Source organism: Patagioenas fasciata, chromosome Z (assembly GCF_037038585.1).
Source record: "Patagioenas fasciata isolate bPatFas1 chromosome Z, bPatFas1.hap1, whole genome shotgun sequence".
In the NCBI taxonomy this organism is placed as follows: domain Eukaryota; kingdom Metazoa; phylum Chordata; class Aves; order Columbiformes; family Columbidae; genus Patagioenas; species Patagioenas fasciata.
In genome coordinates, this window is record NC_092560.1 from 22,731,789 (window position 1) to 22,750,430 (window position 18,642).

Here is an 18,642-nt window from a genome sequence, read left to right on the forward strand (position 1 = left end):
TGCTGAGCTGAAGTGCCTCTATACAAATGCACATAGCACGGGCAACAAACAGGAGGACCTGGAAGCCATTCTGCAACAGGAAAACTATGATATAGTTGCCATCATAGAAACATCGTGGGTCTACTCACACAACTGGAATGCTGCAATGGATGATTATAAACTCTTCAGAAGGCATAGACAAGGAAATAGAGTGATGGGGTAGCCTTGTATGTTAGGGAGTAGCTTACTTGTCTAAAGCTTAGCAATGATGATGATACGGTTGAGTGTTTATGCATAAGAATAGAGAGGAAAGCCACTTGACCAGGATGAAAAGATAGATGAAATATTGTGTAAGAAGCTGGGAGAAGTCTCACAATCGCTAGCCCTTGTTCTCATGTGGGACTTCAACTTGCCAGATATCTGCTGGAAATGCAGCACAGTAGAGAGGAAATAGTCTAGGAGGCTCCTCGAGTGTGTGAAAGACAAAGTTCTCACACAGCTGGTCAGTAAACCAAATAAGGAAGGCACCTGCTGGACCTGTTGTTTGCAACAGAGAAGTACTTGTGGGTGATGAGGTTGTTGAAGGCCATTTTGGGCATAGCGATCATGAAACGATAGAGTTTTCAATTTTTAGAGAGGTCAAGATGGAAGGTCAGCAGAACTGCTAATTTGGACTTCTGGAGGACAGACTTTGACTTGTTTAGGAGACTGGTTGATAAAGTCTCTTTGGAGACAGCTCTGAAGGTCAAAGAAGTCCAGGAAGGCTGATCATCCTTCAAGGAGGAAGTTTGAAATGCACAGATGATCACCATCCCCCTGTGCCAAAGGACAAGACAGTGGGGAAGGAGACTGGCTTGGATAAACAGAGAACTTTGACTGGAATTCAGAAAAAAAAAGGAGAATTTATGACCTTTGGAAGAAATAGCAGGCAACTCAGGAGGATTGCAAGGATGTCATGAGGTGATGCAGGGAAAAAATTAGAAGGGTCAAAGCCCAATTAGAATTTAATCAGGCTACTGCATAAAAGACAATAAAAAAATGTTTCTTTAAATACATGAGCAGCAAAAAGAGGCCTCAGAAGAATCTCCATCCTTTAGTGGATGCAGGGGGAAACATGGGGACAGAGGACAAGAAAAAAGCTGAAGTAATTAATGCCTTATTTACCTTATTCTTTAATAGTAAGACCAGTTGTGTTCTGGGTACCCAGTCCCTGAGCTTGAAGACAGGGACAAGGAGCAGAATAAAGCCCACATTATCCAAAGGGAAATGGTTAACAACCTGCTGCACCACTTAGACATGCATATATCTAGGGAGTCAGATGGGATCCACCCAAGGGTTCTGAGAGAGCTGGCAGAGGAGTTCACCAAGCCATTTTCCATCATTTATCAGTGGTCCTGGCTAACTGGGGAGGTCCCAGTTGACTGGAGGTTAACGAAAGTGAGGTTCCACTACAAGAAGGGCCAGAAGAAGGATCTGGGAAGCTACCAGCCTGTCAGAGTGACCTCAGTGCCAGGAAGGTTATGGACCAGATGTTCTTGAGTGCCATTATGCAGCACATACAGGACAACCAGGCAATCGAGCCCAATCAGCATAGTTTTATGAAAGACAGGTCTTGTTTGACTCTAACCTGATCTTCTATAACAAAGCAACTTGTTTAGTGCATGAGGGAGAGGCTGTGTATGTTGTTTACCTGGACTTCAGTAAAGCCTTTGACACCGTTTCCCACAGCATTCTCCTGGAGAAACTCCTGCTCATGGCTTGGATACGTGTACTTTTTGCAGGGTAAAAAAACTACCTGGATGTCTGGGCCCAAAGGGTTGTGGTGAATGGAGTTAAATCCAGTTGGTGGTTGATCACAAATGGTGTTTCCCAGGATTCAGTACTGGGGCCAGTTCTGTCTTTATCAATGATCTAACCACTTCATATGCAAATCGAGTATTTAAATGAAAACACCGTATAATTAAGTCATCAAAATCTCTTCATTTAATGAGAGCCTTAAATCAAAATGTTTTCAATTTGGAACTCATAATTGCCAAACTGATTAATTTAAGATTTTAAGAAAGGGACAGCTGAAACCTTCCATGGTTAAGAGGATCTTTGATAGAGCATTTGAAAGGAGTAGGCTATATGTAACATTACTCACTGTGGCAATTCCAAAAAAAAATATAATAAAACTAGCAAATGAGAATAACTTTATGAAAACCCCATCAGTGTTCAAAACATGATGAAAGAACTGTTGCATTTGAAGATCATATCTATTTATTTGACATTTAAAATCAACATAGGCTTTGGGTATATAACTAAAATGTCCAATAACAGGGTCCATGAAGGAATCATTGGAGAGTCAACTCAATAGAAACAGCTGATTGATGTAAAAATGAGGACTTATGACAAGAATTTTTGAGGTAGTGCCATTTAAACTCAAGTAAATGAAAACAGAACAAGAAAACTACTGTCATTTTCACTTACACAGATATTTTTGCATGCAGAAAAATGTCGAAGTTTGCACAAATATGTATTATAGAAAATGTTGACCTGAATGATGGTATAGTAGTAATGTGTGCATTTTATTTTTCTGTACTTGGATCACTTAAGGTCTTAATTATTTTGTAAAGGTTTGTGGCTAAAGATAAGGTTGAGACATCTCCATGTAATAGTCTACACATTATTCAGTAAATTTACATTATTCTTACTAGCCTGTCTCTAATGAAGAGGATACAAAATGTCCTAAATTTGTGTGATTTTGTTTACATTCAGTAATATAAACATACTACAGTGGATTAATAAGCAACTGCACAGAAAGGCAGTTACTCTCTACATCCTCTACAACCTCTAAGAAGGTTACCCCTTCTTTCTTGGGATTCTGCTACTTCTCATCTTAAGTTTGTAATCTGTGTCAGACTCTATGGTCTCCTTTTCCCATGTAAAAATGCTACCAAGTGTTCATTCCATAGAGATAAATGTCATTGCCTGTTGATTGAGTACTTTCTATGCAAACCGCACAGTGAAATAAATATTTAAAGGTATTATTTAAACTGTCTCTGTTTTTTGAGATTTCTCTCTTAATGAAGAGAACTTGGAAGGAAAAAATTATCTCTGCTTTGAGAAAATATAACTGTAATGCTTACAGAATCTTGTATATTTATAAATAGAAAGCATTTCACAACTATTGATCTTTGAAGTCATTGAACACGTGTTATTTCCAGTTTAACAGTGAGGAGAATTAAAGATAAAAAAATGATTTTTCTAATACAGAACAATAAATCAGTGGCAAAGTTAGGAATTTAGCTCTCCTACGCTGTAATTGTGGGACTATATTGCCTCTCTTATCACAATAGCACTTAGTAAATTAATTGGAGCCTTATTGTTCAGCATTAAAAACAAATGAGTTCATTTCAAAATACAGCATACTGCTAACTCCAGTCATGGCCAGATCATCCTTACCCATGCTGATATTTAATTATTTGAGTTAATAGGAGATATCAGTGGGAAAAAAAAAAAAAAAAAAAAAAAAAAACAAAAAAGAAAAACCACCAAACAAAAAAACCCCACGCTTTACCCCAGTGAAATCAAACTCATCACAAGCATGTTGTAGGATACATACAAATTTAAGTTGTCTAGTGAGATCATGCAGTGAATCAGAATCAGGTTTAGCGCAGTGTGATTTACACTATCACCATGCATTCTTCTGTGTGATCTCCACAGAAAAAAAACTAAAAAGTTGGCACAGAATGTGTGTAAGAGGGCTGTGGTTAAAACACCGTGAACCATCTTTACAGGTATTTTTCCTAAATACATTTTAGCAGTGTGTGCAGTTTTCTAGTAAGCAAAGGGGTATATACACATTTTACAGAAAGAACCACAAAGTAGCTTGCTCTTCCTCTTGCACTCAGGAGTTCTGTATTTTTATACTTGTTATATTTGTTTTGTGAGCTGAGAATGATCTAACATTTCTTACTTGCAGGGTTCTGAAGGAAAATTTTCTATCTCAGTTTCCAGTGAATGGTCGTGCTATATTGTGTTGTAATCTCTCTCTCTCTCTTTCTCATTCTCCCTTACACACACATAGCAGCTTTCTTGCCATCTACTTCCTCAATAGGCACAACAGAACTTGTGGATTGATAGTGTAAAATATAATCCAGGCATCTATTACTGGTTTCTAGTGCAGGTCAAGGTATTAATAAATCACAGAATCAAAAAATCACAGAATCATTTCAGTTCGAAGAGACCCTCAGGATCATCGAGTCCAACCATGAACCCAATCGAACTCTAGCACTAAACCATGTCCCTAAGAACCTCATCTAAATGCCTTTTAAACACCTCCAGGGATGGTGACTCCACCACTTCCCTGGGCAGCCTGTTCCACTGTCTGACAACCCTTTCCATGAAGTTTTTTTTTTCCTAATATCCAACCTAACCTCTCTTGGGGCAACTAGAGACCATTTCATCTTGTTCTATCACTTGTTACTTGGGAGAAGAGATCAGCACCCTCCATGCTACAACCTCCTTTCAGGTAGTTGTAGACACTGATAAGGTCTCCCCTCAGCCTCCTTTTCTCCAGGCTAAACAACCCCAGTTCCGTCAACTGGTCCTCATAAGACTTGTGCTTCAGGCACCTCACCAGCTTCATCACTTTCCTCTGCACTCTTGCCAGCACATCAGTGTACTTCTTATGATGAGGGACCCAAAACTGAACACAGGATTCAAGGTGGAGCCTCACCAGTGAGGCACGATCACTTCCCTAGTCCTTCTGGCCACCCTATTCCTGATACAAGTCAGGATTCTGTTGGCCTTTTTGGCCACCTGGGCACACTGCTGGCTCATATTCAGCCAGTTGTCAATCAGTACCCTCAGATCCCTCTCTACCACCAGGCAGCTTTCCTGTCACTCTTCCATGAGCCTGTAGCATTGCCTGGTGGTGTTGTGACCCAAGCGCAGGACCTGACACCTGGCCTTGTTAAAGCTCATACAATCAGCTTCAGCCCAACGATTCAGCTGGTCCATATCCCTCTGGATGGCCTTCCTACCCTCCAGCAGATCAACACTCCCACACAATTTGGTGTCATCTGCGAACTTACTAAGGGTGCACTCAATCCCCTCATCCAGATCATTGATAAAGAGATTAAACAGAACTGGCCCTAACACTGAGTCCTAGGGAACACCACTTGTGACCGGTCACCAGCTGGATTTGGCTTCATTCACCACAACTCTTTGGGCTCGACCATCCAGCCAGTTCTTTATCCATCACAGAGTACATCCATCCAGGCCATGAGCTGCCAGCTTCTCCAGGAGAATGCTGTAGGATATGGTATCAGAGACCTTACTGAAGTAGAAGTACACAACACCCACAGCCTTTCCCTCACCTACTAGTTGGGTCACCTAGGAGATCAGGTTGATTCAAACAGGTCCTGCCTTTCATAAACCCATGTTGACTGGGCCTGATCATATGTTTCTCTGGTATGTGCCATGTGATATTACTCAAGATCATCTGCTCCATGGTCCTGCTCAGCACTGAGCTTAGACTGACAGGTCTGTAGTTCCCTGGATCATCCTTCTGACCCTTCTTGTAGATGGGCATCACATTAGCCAACTTCCAGTCAAGTGAGACCTCCACGGTTAGCCAAGTTGTGTAAGTGAAGTGTAGAAGCAGTTATTTAATTAGTTTCTATGTTTGTTTTGCCATTAAAAAGCAAAAGCACAGCATTTGCCATATTCTGTCAATTGCTCTCTAAGTCAATACATCTCAAACAATTATATATATGATTTTTAAATCTAAATTATTTTCTGTGATTTGTTAATTATTATATAATACTGCAGAATCCATTCTGTGATAACTACTACTCTGTTTCAGATTTACATTCTCTTGGAACATATTATGTGAGGAAAAGCTTGCACCTCAATTTGATGTTTTAGGATCCAGGCTGGTAAAATTTCTACAGATATTAAAATCAGAGTGTCTGCTCTCTGGAACCACAGCAGAGTGGTGAAGGGTTTGAAGGGGAAGCTGTATGAGGAGCAGTCACTAGGTCCGTTTAGCTTGAAGGAGACTGAGATGAGGCCTCATCTCCATTTACAGTTTCCTTATAAGGGGAGGAGGAGCAGCAGCTGTTGATCTCTTCTCTCTGATGATCAGTTATAGGATCCAAGAGAATGGCATGAAGTTGTGCCAGGGGAGATTTAGCTTGGATATTAGGAAGAAATTCTTCATTCAGAGGGTGGTAAAACACTGGAACAGGCTCCCCAGTGGGGTCGTCACAACCCGAAGCCTGACAGTGTTCAAGAAGAATCTAGACAATGCCCCTAGACACATGGTTTGAACTGTGGAGTTGTCATATGCAGAGACAGGAGGTGGACTTGATCCTTGTGGATCCCTTCCAATTCAACACATTCTATGATCCTATGATTCTATGTGATTTTCCAATTTTTTTGTGGTGTTTCTCTCTCTCTTTCTCTCTTTTACTGTTTCTTCATATGCAGAACAAGTTTTTAACGAAAGCAAATAAAACAAGTAATTACCTTGTTACATACTGGACTAACTAGGATTATAATGCCAGATGGGACTAGGCCCTAGAGGAAATAATGGAGACTCAAAAATATTCTCTGTTCTATTCTTAAAGTAATGTGCGAACACCAAAGCTGAATTATTAATATAAGCAATATTAACATAACTACTTTTCTAAATGGGCATTGTGAATAGAACTAATACATTTTAAAGGCTAAGCATCTTATACTTCACTTATCCCATCATATGATGTCATCCTCCTGCGAAACTGTAAATAAGGTGTTTTCCTGAAAATATTTATTTTCATAAATTTTATATGTATTTTTGTGCATGTACAGAGCTGATTTTCTTTTTTCATTGTTGTTGTTTTAGAAGAATGCAGTCTTAATTCCTCTATTAGTATGAAATATCATTATGGTATGTTACTGGGTTCTGTAAATTGTGGAATAAGCTATTTGGTATCAGTTCTTCAGTTTCAACCAATAAGTTTATATTACTTGTTCAGCACTGGTTTGTCCCCTGGATATCAAAGTCAGACTTCTACTTTTTGTTCAACTTCCCAAGTCTTTAATGGTGTGTCTTCTGACAAAGATATACTTTTTTTAACTGATTGAGATTTTCAGAGGATGTTTTGAAGGTGATTTTTATCTGAGCCTTTGATGTTTTGCAGTTCTACGATTGTGCATATCATAGGATATCTGAATAAGATAGAAACTCTGAGACTATCAGAGTGCACCTAGTATTGCAGACATTAGTCACTTCGGCAGATGAATATAATCAACACAAATCCTAGCTCTTTGTGTAGATTTTGGAATTATTTTGTCAAGATGATGTGATTAAATATTTATGCTGTTTCTACTTTTTCCTAAACTATAAATCATTTTTCTAGAGGTCAATTTTAGTGACAATATTTTTTGATTTTTACATTCTTTACAGACATTGGCTTCCTAGTTGTGGCAAAAAAACTTGTGAGACAGATTAGCCCTGAAGGCAAATTTCTGTGACATGACTGTACTCACAAGTAAAGCTCAGGGTCTGAAGAGTCAAGGATGTGAGAATGGCCTTCTTATGTGTTCAATTACTCGATTCACTAGATAATGCTTATGTTAATTCTTGTTTCTGATTTGTGTACAAATTTATTCAATAGAAAACAGAACAACAGCTGCAAAAATGTTAGATCAAAAATGTAGTTCAAACATTAAAAGAAAGAGGAAAACAGTCCCAAAGGCAATAAAGTTTTAAAATGTTTTAAAACATTAGATATTTTAAGGTTCTTATGGCCAATTCTTTTTACATAATGGATATTCCACCACATGGTTAGCTTTAAAAATTGATTGTAAATGGGTGATAGATATTCTAAAGAACAGCTTCAGAATCTGATCAACATATAAACTGAAGGCTTAAATCAAATATTTAAATTGTATATTTTTATTTTCAAGAATGTAATTGATTTTATGACTCTGGATAGAGAGATCCTGATTCCTAAATAACTCATTGCATGCTTTAAAGTTGCTAATAACATTTGAATCTTTTATCTGGAATTAGACATTTTGGTGGTTTCTGAGATGACAGCAAGATAAGAACCTTTAATAACTGTTGATGATAGTATGTGGCATACACCTCTTACCACTAAAAATTAGCTTTCTTCCAGTCTGTAATATGAGGGGAGTATTTTTCTCTGTTTAAAAAGTATTTGACACAATTTTATTGGTTAACAAACTACTCACAAATTTAAAACCTGTAATTGAGACAGAACTGCTGACACTTCTGTAATGGAAGAACTGAACATAATTATATTACAAACTGGAAGAAAACTCATTTATAACACATGGTAGAGGTTTTATGGATAACCATTTGTGAAAGGGTGTGTAACTGAAGTGGTAAGTCACCTGAAACTTTGACTTTAAAATTACCAATATTGTGCTGAAAGCAAATGCTAATGTCAGTGCAGCTTGATGAAAATTCAAGTCACCTATAAATGGTGTTAATTATGAAAGAAGAATTTATTTCTCTGAAATGTTTGTTATGCCTTTGTTTCTGTAGGGTAAATTTATTAATGAAGTACTAACGCATGTTTTTTCCATGAGGAAAAAAAAAAAAAAGTAAAGGTGATATAATTACATTTTTATTAAGGGAGATGTAGGGTGTGTGTGTTATTGCATTCTTTTAAGCAGACCAGCAAAGTATGAATCAGATGTAACCACAGTTTGAAAAATTGCTTTCGGTTAAGAAAGAATAATTAATAATCATAATAACTGGGACTTTCTACAGGGATTTGTTTTGGCCATATTGTTTTTCAGCATTTGGGAAAAAAAAAAAAAAAAAGATATCTGAATGATGGAAGAAACGATAAACTTTAAATATCCGTTGCTCATGGAAAGCTGGGCAGTATTGTATATGCCCCAGAGGATAGGATTAGAATCTACAAAGATCTTGGCAAATTAGAGATCTTATCCAAAATCAAAAGTATGGAACAAAATTGCTAGAATATCACCACTAAATGCACAGAAACAGAACAGAAATAGCTGGACAGAGTGCAGAAACACAGAAAACTGATACAGCCTAATACTGCAAGTTCCACAACACCATAGATCAATTCTTTCAGAGATTCTACATTGCTGATTCTCAAGCTATCAACATTTCAGCATATTAATTTAAAGCATACCGTCATTCCTTCCCTGCCTGCCCTGTACACCTGAGATAACTTCTAATGACAAGTATGTAAGAGGAAAGTGTATGGTGAGGTTTCACTCTGATAAATAATGAAAACACACTCCAGGGTGTGTTTTGGGGCTTCAGGACCACTGAAGCTAAGGTAGAACGCGCCTGCCCTGAAGTCCAGCTACCAAAGGGAGACTACAAGAAAAAGTTAACCTTTAACAGTAAAACTTTGGGCTCTACCCTGTGTTAGGGAATGCTGTAGCACTTTGTCAACAAAGCTGGATTTTGTGTTACAGTTAATACTGAAAAGAAAGCAAAAGAGAGCTATTTTACGCATATTTTAGCTGCCAAGAAATTTATGTACGTTATTATAATGTCAGTAAAATAATTGCATTGGATACCTTTTTTTTATTTTTAGGCATTGAAATGTGGAAGGCTGTGTTTTGCCATGAGACAGAATATTCCCCCAGGAGATTATCAAAATGGGGTTGTAAAATCTAATGGCAATTTGTGATTACTTCAGCAGATATATTTGTGTCTTTTCAAGAATTTGATTTTGATTCAGCAAGAAAAGAAAAAGGTTGTGAAATGGTTATTGGTGGAAAACTGGTGAGATACTTAAAGCCCATGGATCAAACATACAGCTAGGAATAAGTAGGGACTGAGTTTTTTAAATGAATGAGACACACTTATCAGGTAAAAAGAGAGTTGTCCTAAAAAATAAAAAAAAAATGCACTGTTACTGCTTTTGCTGTAGGCTGTATTTGAATCTGTTTCCATTTTTGGAAGAACTAGATCACAGAATAATCTGTGAAGATATCATCTTCTCTTATATATTATGTTATTTCTCTAAAAATCCAATACATTTCTAAAAGAGGAGGAAAATGGACTTGTATTCTTCAAAAGTAGAAAAATATTTTAGACATACAAATATTAACTAGAAATTGCTACCAAAATAAATTACACTAGAATGAAATGTTAAAAATTCTGACCTCTTTCACAGACTACTTGGAAAACTCTTAATTTTTAATTACATCCTCATTTTGGTGTAGATATTTCAGGATACTGTCTAATGGGACTGAAATAGGATTTTAGACAACTTTTTTCCCAGACCTGAATTTAAGCGTCAACGAGAAAACAAACACTTGTTTGTTGATAGTTCACAGTATCACAGTATGTTTGGGATTGGAAGGGACCTCAAAATATCATCTAGTCCAATCCCCCTGCTGGAGCAGGAACGCCTAGGTGAGGTCGCACAGGAACACGTCCAGGCAGGTTTTGAATGTCTCCAGAGTAGGAGACTCCACAACCCTCCTGGGCAGCCTGTTCCAGTGCTCTGTTACCCTCACTGAGAAGAAGTTTTTTCTCAAATTTAAGTGGAACCTCTTGTGTTCCAGCTTGATCCCATTACCCCTTGTCCTATCATTGTTTGCCACCGAGAAGAGCCTGGCTCCATCCTCGTGGCACTCACCCTTTATATATTTATAAACATTAATAAGGTCACCCCTCAGTCTCCTCTTCTCCAAACTAAAGAGACCCAGCTCCCTCAGCCTTTCTTCATAAGGGAGGTGCTCCACTCCCTTAATCATCTTTGTTGCCCTACGCTGGACCCTCTCCAGCAGTTCCCTGTCCTTCTTGAACTGAGGGGCCCAGAACTGGACACAAGACTCCAGATGGGGTCTCACCAGGGCGGAGTAGAGGGGAAGGAGAACCTCTCTCGAGCTACTAAACATCTCCCTTCTAATATACCCGAGGATGCCATTGGCCTTCCTGGTCACAAGGGCACAGTGCTGGTCATCCTGTTGTCCACCAGGACCCCCAAGTCCCTTTCCCCTATACTACTTTCTAATAGGTCATTCCCCAGCCGATACTGGAATCTGCGGTTGTTCCTGCCCAGATGCAGGACTCTACACTTTCCCTTGTTAAATTTTATCAGGTTATTCCCCGCCCAGCTCTCCAGCCTGTCCAGGTCCCGCTGGATGGCAGCACAGCCTTCTGGCGTGTCAGCCACTCCTCCCAGCTTAGTGTCATCAGCAAACTTGCTGATAGTACATTCAATTCCCTCGTCCAAATTGTTAATTAATATATTGAATAATATTTGCCTCAGTACTGACCCCTGAGGCACTCCACTAGATACTGGCCTCCAACTAGACTCCACACCATTGACTACCACTCCCTGGCTTCTCTCCTTAAGCCAGTTTGCAATCCACCTCACTACTCTATCGTCTAGACCACACCTACTCAGCTTAGCTGTGAGGATGCTGTGGGAGACTGTGTCAAAGGCTTTACTGAAGTCAAGGTAGACCACATCCACCGCTCTGCCATGATCCATCCACCTCGTTACATTCTCATAAAAGGCTATGAGGTTGGTCAAACATGACCTACTCTTGGTAAAGCCATGCTGACTGACCCTAATAACCCTCTTATCCTTGATATGCCTCGAGATGGCACCAAGGACAAGACGTTCCATTACTCCCAGGGACAGAGATGAGGCTGGTGCAACCTTTGCAGAAGGAAACACAAAGGAGTGGAAGTAAGGTGATAAGATATGCTGTCAGAATTCCTAGTGGACTTTTTCTTGGTAATCATAATCAGAAAAGTAGAGTAACTTGTTCTCTATGCTGATTTATTAACAGTATTTTAAAGTCAATGTAATAAAAAACAATTGAAAGCATTCTTTTTTTTTTTTAATTCCTATTTGTTTGTTTTGTTTTGCTTTTTTTTCTCTTTTTCTTTTTGACAAGTTGAAAGAAAGGCATGCTAACATTGTCCAGTACAGGGTCATCATATAGTAGTTGTCACTGTCTGATAGTTCCAATGGTGCCTTTAATTAATGAGTTTTACAATAGGAGCTTGAAAATACGGTAGTTTGCTTAGTTAGTGATCAATTATTATAAGTGATTCTTAATTAAACAATAATGTCAATAGAATAAAGCATTTTTCACAGGATAATGGCCTCTTGTTTGTTTTCTAATATTATGCAGAAAATAAGTCTTGGGAAATTGAAATAAATTCAGGAAAAACAAGCCTTAAAGAAGATTACAGTTGTTGAAGAAACATCCTATTAAAGTGGGAACTGGCTAAGCATTTAAATGTTGAATAACGCCCTGAGTTGTGTGAGTTTGCAAACTTGGAGAATAAATCACTTTTTACTTAAAACAAGACCAAATGGCTTTCAAGAGATAGAGTTCCTATTCTCTCCAAACTATGATTAATTTGCTGGCAATATAATATAATGAACTGTCTTATTGATATTTTATTTTTATATACATAGAAATAACCCTTAGTGCAAAAACAGTGCACTTTTCATCTAAGCCTCTCAGAGTACTCAAGAAACTTTAATTGAAAGTCCCAAACTGAGTTTACAGAGCAGGGAAGTTTATGGATAGGAAGAATTCCTGACCTCTAGATCAATATTTTAGTTGACAACAGAACTAGGGTTATGCTCAAGATTTGTTAACATACAGTTTCCTGATTTAAAGAACTTGGAGGTTTTCTTTGTAAGAATTAGAGTGGTGCTATAATGGACTGACTCTCTGAAGGGACAGTAATAAAATATAAATTTTTGCTGCCAATTTAAAATCTATATAACTTTTTTGTTTCCAATGGTTCAAAACTATATAAAAATGTTCTACCATAATAGTCCCCACACAGACTGAAAATAATGAAAAAAAAAAAAAGGTGTTGTGAATCACAGATTAATTTGGACCATTTTCAAAGTATGTTTAGCTTAAGAATCAGTTTTTCACTGATAGCCCTGTTAGTGGTCACATACTGCTACTTTAATAAGGAAAGAAACTGGAAGAGAAGAAAATTACAACATACAAAAGAATGTCCAGGGAAAATGTATTTGGAGATATAAGAGTAAATTAAAGTCTTGAGAGCTTTTCTGTTTTCTTGTTTTTGTTGCTGTTGGTTGGTTGGTTTCATTTGTTGTTGTTATTTTTCTTTTTTTTTTTTTTTCTCCATATAGATAAAATGACAATATTACATGGTGATTTCTACAGTGACAGAAGAGACTCTTCAACAGCTTAAGAGATTTAAGACCAAATGCATTGTTGTAGTGGAAATTCTGAGGTCTTTAACTAGAAAACATTGACAATATTCTGCCGGATCCATGTGGTTTTTGCTTTTAAATGTCCAGCTCAAAACTCTTCTTGAGCCATGAAAACAAACAAACAAAACAAACCAACCAGCCAACCAAAGAAACCCTCAGTAAAAATAAGACAATAAAAACAAAAATAAAACCATAAAAAATATTAAAAAAAAATAAACAAAGCATCACATAAAACTAATTTATTTAGTGCAAATACCATGGAAAAATTGCTAGAACTTGGCAACACTGCAAGCACTGAAGGGATAATCTGTTTATAAGATGTCTTATATAACCTTAAAAAAAAGATTACAGACACAAACATACTTCCTCCAAAACATGCAAATTACTACTATAGCATTTACTCTTCTTCTTTTATATGATTATTACTGTTAGCACAAAACTAAAATAAATTTAATATTATGTTTATGCATCTTTTTCATGCATCCTTCTTTTCTGTTATTCAAACAGGCAGGTTTTTACTTTGTATATTTTCTGATATTTATTTGCCAGTTTTAAACTTTAAACATTAATCTCCATTAACGTTGTATCGGAAAGAGAAAAATGCCCATAGACAAAAAGTTGGAAACTAATTTGCTTCAGGAAAATAAATTTTAGATTGTTCTTATTAAGCTAATGGGTAACCTGAAGCCTTATTAATGAAATAACCATGGTTATAGTATTGATAGATTTAACAAATCTTAGCAATTATAAAGAAATGCATCCAGTTCCATGAAATGAATGTTAATTCAATGATGAAGCATTTGTATTTGGTACTTATAAAGGAGATTTGCTATACTACTCTGTTTTCTTCCTCTGCTTTGATAGAAGAAATGCAATTTTCACATTCCCAGATATACAAATGTGCACTCCCAGTCTGATTCTCTATTGCTTTTACTCCGATGCACTTTCGTCAGCTTTCATGGAGCATTCTGATCCCTTTCAAACATGAAATGTGTATAATCTATTATTATTTTGATTATTTTGATTTCCCACTCTTACAAACCCAATCTTAGAATGTAGTCAGAGTTTTTTTGTAGTTTTGTTAGTTTGCATATTTTTAATATCTTCTGAGCATTGAAGTTGTTTTCTGAAGGAGCTATGTATGTTCAAATAAACTTCTGAAGTCACAATTTCAACTGGTGTACAGTCTGAACTTCTATCCAGATATGTCTGTATTTTGTTGCTCTCCATGGAAATTCGCAAATTCTCAGCTTCAGGAGAGATCTTTTTTTTTTTTTTTTTGTGAAAACACTGTTTAGGGGGAGGGGGAGGAAGACTAAGCACACTTGAAAGCATAGGTTTTTATTGGGCTGCTTTTCTGACATAAAATGTAGTTCATTTAAAGTGTACTACTCAAGGTTTAAGCCAATTGATTTTCCTATAATATGTATGTATGCTAGTTATTTGAAGTATTGAACTATCATTTACTCATTTTGCTGTACATCCAATGTCTAACTATTTATTTTCAGTGGCGATAGAAAGCTTTTGTTTTGTGTTTCTCAGATCTCAGGATAGAGAGTCTTCAGTTGAATTTCGAACATACAAGATCAAGGTGAGTAAATATTTTTGTTATTTCTTTAGCCTAAATTTAGATGGTTCTGTGAATAAATGCACTCCAGCATATTACTATTTTACCTGGAGCATGAAAAAACATCCTCCACCATTTATGATAATGTCAGCTAGTAACAGCAACCATTAATTTATCTCTTTTCATTTCAAAAGATGGTGAGGATTTTTTTTTTTGTTTTCCTTACTGTGTAAGCAGAAAACTAGTTTATTTGGAGTTTTTTGGTTATTTGTTTGGGTTTTTTTGATGTTTTAGAGTGAAGAGAGTCTGACATAACTGCACTTCAATGCTACATGTGTAACTTAACCATGTTGCGTTTTGAGACTAATGTCAACTTAGTCATCAAACACAGGAGCTGACATCATTTCTAAGTGAGAGAGATAACATGAACTAAAGAGGCAGTGATCTCTGAAAATGGCAAAGGTTCTGCAGACACAAGCTGCATTTTTGTACATTAAATCTCTTGTGAGAAACCATCTTTTACGAATGAATAAGGATCAAGAAGCAGAAGACAGTAAAATGGTCATGTATGAGCTTTATCAAAATTGTTTCCTACTAACAGAAGTTTAATGTGACAGTTTTGGGGAGTGAGATGGAAGGCAGATAGCTATTAAAATGATAGCTAAAATTACTGGAAACTTGTGGTTGCTGTAGTTCACTTTTTTCTCTCTTCCATACGAAGATTTTTTGGGAAACTTCATGTTTAATGTGAAGTCATTTGAACAAAGTATGTTCACGTTTTGCATGTTGCTGAAATAATTCAATAAGTAATGTAATAAGGTTATTGAAAAAAATAAGCTTAAACAGGTTACCAAGGTATTCTCTTGTGTTTTAGGCTTGTTTCCTAATGTTAAATACAATAAAGTTAAGTGATTGTTTTACAGTTAGAGACAATATGATTACCATGCAATTGAGACCAAACTCACGAGGAAACCTCATTTGTATTGCACAAATAGCTGTCATGCTCTGCATACATGGGTAGCAAACAATGGTCTTAAACACTGGAAACCTAAACCCAGGAGAACAGATCTGTCAGCTTTGGTTTGTGATTGCATTTATTGTGTGAAGGTAGTAGTTTAAAAAGCAACATGGCAGAAACAATGATATATTTTACCATGTCACTTTTTTGGTAATGAGTTACAACCTTTGAACTTGAAAGCATGTTTTTGTTTCAGAAGCTTTGTGTGAAAGCCTGAAATTTAGAATTTTGTAGCATCAATTTTAAAAAATCACCTAAAGTATTTTTTTTTAATCTTTGGACAGGTCTGGTGGGTTTGTTTCTAGCTGGTTTCTTTTGATTTTCCAGGAGATTCTTTCTGTTTCTTTCGCTCATAGTCCTTAAGGAGTGGAGCTGATTATTGCTATGCCACGTGCTGCACAGCACAGTTGTAGAATCTTCTCTTTAGCAGGTGATTTAGAGGTGTCTATTGTAAGTCTATAAAATGCTTTTGAATTCCAAATCCCTCAAATCCATTTTTTTCTATTTATTAGAGTTTGTACAGGAACACAAGTCTTATTCAGATTCCTGTAGAGGCCTTGTACTTACAGAAATTTTGTAATATTATATTAAGCAATGTAATATTGTCAAAAATCTACATAGATATCTTTCTTTTTAAGTTTGTTGATATCCGGTGACTGAGGAAACACTAGGAGAGTTTATTGAATATACACTGAAGTGACCTTTGGAGAATTCCATTATAATACTGGTACATTCCATAATCTAAGATTCCTGGTCATCATTTTTTTCTCATGTTCTGAACAACTGATGCTATATAAAATACAGAGGAGCATATAAGTGTATGTGTGTGCATGTATCATGCACAAGAAAACTTTAGTTTTGAGGAAAGAAGTCTACAAAGCCGGGATTTCAATGATGTTAAAGCACTTTTTATGCTTATGAATTTACTTCAGATCTCAGTTTTATGAAACTCATTTTACACATATACTTTATCTATCTATCTATCTATCTATCTATCTATGTATCTATTTATCGTCTCATGTAAATGAAGAAGGAATATAAAAGTTCAGGACTGTAGCCAAATTTCTCAAAAAAACAAACCAAAACAAAACAATCAACCAGTCAAATGTGGAATATATTCCTTTAGAGGTAACTGTTAAATAAAAAAAATAATAAAAACCAGACAAACAAACTAACTAACAAACAAAACCACAACCAACAACAACAAACAATATGAAGAAACAGAAACATCTGCTTCCAGGACATCTGTTGGACTATCAGAGTTTATAAATGGCAATAGCCAACCACAAGAGTTTTGAAGTACGTGTTTTTACTCTTAAGATGTTAAGAAACTGAATGGATTCTGGTAACTGTCCATAAGTTGTCTTGCTCACACTTTTTATCATTTTATGTCATCGAAAGCGGTGTCAAGGAAGAAAGTTTGCATGGAATCTGGGCTTCAGTTTTATTTTATATTCAGCTTGTGATGCCTTTTTCTACCAGCTGGCACCGCAGAAAATCAGTTACTTGCCCATGAATCTGGAGAGGGGCCATCAGAATTCATCATCCCAGAAATGTAATATTTTTGATTTTTTTTTAAGGTTTTTTTATAATATTAAACAATCTGATGTAGATTGTTTGGCTTTGTTTATATAAACAAAAAACTTTTTTTTTAAATTTAGAAATAATGAAGCGAAGTAAAGTTTAAAAGCCATTTTACCTAAATCCCTCTAAATTTTGTGCCATAATTCATCATTTATGTGAATACAGTTATGAGGGATCTGAACTGGCTGGATCGTTGGGCTGAAGCTGATTGTGTGAAGTGCACCAAGGCCAAGTGCCAGGTCTCGCACTTGGGTCACAACAACTCCAGGTAGCACTACTGACTCAGCGAAGAGTGGCTGGAAAGCTGCCTGGCAGAAAAGGACCTGGGGGTGTTGGTGGACAGCCATCTGAACATGAGCCAGCAGTGTGTCCAGGTGGTCAAAAAGGCCAACAGCATGCTGGCTTGTATCAGGAATAGTGTGGCCAGCAGGACTAGGGAAGTGATTGTGCCATTGTACTCGGCAGTGGTGAGGCCCCACCTTCATCGTAAGAAGGACATTGAGGTACTGACAAGAGTGCAGAGGAAGGTGATGAAGCTGGTGAAGCGCCTGGAGCACAAGTCTGATGAGGAGTGGCTAGGGAACTGGGGCTGTTTAGTCTGGAGGAAAGGACGCTGAGGGGAGACCTTATCAGTGTCTACAACTATCTGAAGGGAAGTGATAGTGAGGTGGGTGTCTAGCTGTTTTCCCAAGTGATGAACAATAGGACAAGAGGAAATGGCCTCAAGTTGCACCAAGGAGGTTTGGATTGGATATTAGGGAAAAACTTGTTCATGGAAAAGATTCTGAAGCACTGGAACAGGCAGCCCAGGGAAATGGTTGAATGGCCATGCCGGGAGGTGTTTAAAAGACATGTAGTTGTGTTTCTTAGTGACATGGTTTAGAGGTGGACTTCATAGTACTAGGTTAATGGTTGGACACCATGATTTTAAAGGTCTTTTCCAACAAAAAATGGATCTATGATTCTATGTTCACCAGCAAAGCCTTGCTGTTAGATACCACGTACCACATTTGGAAAACTTTATTTTTTGTTTACATATGAATAGATGGACATAAATACAAACATGTGTGGGAGTGTTTAAAAACATAGTAAGTTTTCTGAATGCCAGTCCTTTAGTGTGAGTATGTGCTTTATAGATAAACATACTTCCTTCTGTATGTTTATACATTTCCAATATGACAGGTAATATTTTCTTAAAAGCACTGTGAAAATGATTAGCCACTTGTTCTTTTAATGTAAATTTCAAGCATGGCAAGTGTAATAGTACAGGAAAA

General features: G+C 37.0%; 1 protein-coding gene across 30 annotated transcripts in view; it reads left to right on the forward strand.

Moving 5' to 3' along the window:
• The window catches only part of PTPRD (protein tyrosine phosphatase receptor type D), a 1,234,877-nt gene that overhangs the window by 517,384 nt on the left and 698,851 nt on the right, over positions 1–18,642 (forward strand). For all 30 annotated transcript variants that reach the window (XM_071802225.1, XM_071802223.1, XM_071802231.1 and 27 more), the window contains one exon: positions 14,742–14,790. The gene's annotated coding sequence lies outside the window, so the exon portion shown is untranslated. The remainder of the gene's footprint in view (positions 1–14,741; positions 14,791–18,642) is intronic.